Here is a 2,772-nt window from a genome sequence, read left to right on the forward strand (position 1 = left end):
GCAATATGAAATATCTTCTGGGAAAAACTGCTGACCTGGAAAATAGGTCCAGGAGAGATCATTTGAAAATTATTGGTCTACCTGAAAACCATAATCAAGGAAAGAGCTTAGACACCATCTTCCAATATATTCTCAGGGAAAATTGCCCTGAAATTCTAGAAGAAGAAGCTAAAATAGAAATTGAAAGAATCCACCTATCACCTCCAGAAAGAGATCCCAAAAGGAAAACTCCTAGGAATATTATAGCCAAATTCCAGAGCTCTCAGGTCAAGGAGAAAATATTGCAAGCTGCCAAAAAGAAAGAATTCAAGTACTGTGGGGCCCCAATCAGGATAACACAAGAACTAGCAGCTTCTACATTAAAGGACAGGAGGGCATGGAATATGATATTCCAAAGGGCAAAGGAAATGGGATTACAACCAAGAATCACCTACCCAGCAAAACTCAGCATTATCTTTCAGCAGAAAAAATGGGACTTTAATGAAAAAGAAAATTTTCAGATATTTGTGATGAAAAGACCTGAATCGAATGGCAAATTTGACTTTCAAATACAAGACCCTAGAGAACCATAAAAAATTGGAGCTGGGGGACATACCTGGGGTCGTACAGTGGGCGACTGTCTTGTGTCTGAAGCTGGGTTTTGGCTGGGATCCCCCTGGGTCCAGGGGTGATGCTTTGTCCCTGTGTCACTTAGCTAGGTGATGACATCTTTAGGGTTAAATTGAGGGGTGAAGGGAATTCACTGGGGGAAGGGGAAGGGCAGAAGTGAAATCCTACATGAAAGTAACAGGAAAAGGCTTATGGAGTAGGGGAAGAGATGGGAGAGGAGCAGGGCAGTAAATGTATTTTACACTTATCAGAAAAAGCTCAATGACAAACTCCTCAGAGCTGCCTCAAGGAGGGACTAACAGACACACCCAACTGGGTGGAGTAATCTGTTTAATCTGGACAGTAAATGAGCCTAACACTCATCAGAATTGGCTCAAAGACCTCAATCTCATTAGAATTGTCTAAAGGAGGAAATAATGTACACACTCAATTGGGCAGAGTAATCTCTCTAACCCTGAAGGAAAATAGGAGGGGAAGGGGATAAAGAGAGAGGGGCAAAAGAAGAAGTGGAGTGGGGGAGGAGACAGATAGAAGCAAATTCCTTTTGAAGAGTGATAGGATGAAAGAAGATGGATAATAGAATAAATATAATGGGGAAGGGAATAGGATGGAAGGGAAACAATTAACAATAGTAATCATGAAAAAGAGAAAAGTGGGGAAAATTGTACAAAAAATATTTATAGCAACTCTTGGTGGAGGCTAAGAATTGAGAATCAAGGGAATGTCCATCAATTGAGGAATGATGGGAAAAGCTGTGTTATATGATTGTAGTGGAATGGTCTTGTTCTAAGGAAATGACAAACAGGATGATCCCCGAAAAACCTGGAAAGACCAATGAACATCGATGTGTAGTGAAGTGAGCAGAGCTGGGAGGACATTGTGAGTAGTGACAGCAGTATTATTCAATGAGCAATTGTGAATGACTTAACTACTCTCAGCAGTGCAATGATCCAAGACAATCCCAAGGAACTAATGAGGAAGCTTACTATGCACCCCTATAGAAAGAACTGATAAAAAGAACACTTGTGGATTGTACATATATAACCTGATTGTGATCTTGTGGAGGGGGGAGGAAAGTGAGGGAGGGAGGGAGGGAGAAAAATTTGGAACTCTAAATCTTATGGAAATGAATGTTGAAGACTACCCTTACATGTAACTGGAAAAAAAAAATATAAATGTTTGTTGCTGAAAAAAAAAATGACTTGCTCTCTGCCTGCAAGGATCTTAGAGGTTACATGGGAGGATAAGAGCTGCATCCAGACAAGTGTTATGTAAAATAACATAAAACAGAAGGAGGGAGGAAACATGTTCATTTAGCATGGAGGAGGCTTCAGGAAAGAGTTAACACTTGAGTTTGGGGAGTGAGAATGATTTTAAGCATATAGCCGAGAAGCTGCATTTGAAGTCAGAGGGCCTAGATCTGATCCAGCCTCCATCACTTACTGTGTGACCTTTGGATATGCAATTTTGGGGGCAGCTAGGTGACACAGTGGATAAAGCACTGGCTCTGGATTCTGGAGGACCTGAGTTCAAATCTGGCCTCAGACATTTGACACTAACTAGCTGTGTGACCTTGGGCAAGTCACTTAACCCTCATTGCCCTACAAAAAAAAATGGACATGTAATTTTGCCTCTACGTGCCTTAGTTTCCTCATATAGCAAATGAGAGAATGACCTCTGTGATCCAGTTTCAGTTCAATGGATGAGCTTCTGAGGAGTTTAGGCAGGAGCAAGAGCCTGAACTAGAGGGAGGGAGCTGGCTCTGTCCATTTTGACTATTTAGAATATTTCAGGGGGAAGGATTATAAAATAAGGCTATAAAGGTAAGCTAAAGCCAGATTGTGAAAGGTATGAATGTATTAATTCTATTGACCAGTAATTTCCAAAGTGTGGTGCTTACAACCCATGGAACACTCAAGATGGTCCTTTGAGATGCAGGAATAAAATTTGTGGAACCATTTCTATTTATTTTTATCTAAAACAATAAAAAATTATTCCTTACTAATAAAAAAAAGAGCTGAATGGTGGGGGCAGCTAGGTGGCACAGTGGATAGAGCACTGGCCCTGGATTCAGGAGGATCTGAGCTCAGACACTTGACACTTGCTAGCTGTGTGACCTTGGGCAAGTCACTTAACCCTCATCCCCCCCCACCCCAAACACAA

The sequence above is a fragment of the Dromiciops gliroides genome, chromosome 3, assembly GCF_019393635.1.
Source record: "Dromiciops gliroides isolate mDroGli1 chromosome 3, mDroGli1.pri, whole genome shotgun sequence".
NCBI classification, from domain to species: Eukaryota; Metazoa; Chordata; class Mammalia; order Microbiotheria; family Microbiotheriidae; genus Dromiciops; species Dromiciops gliroides.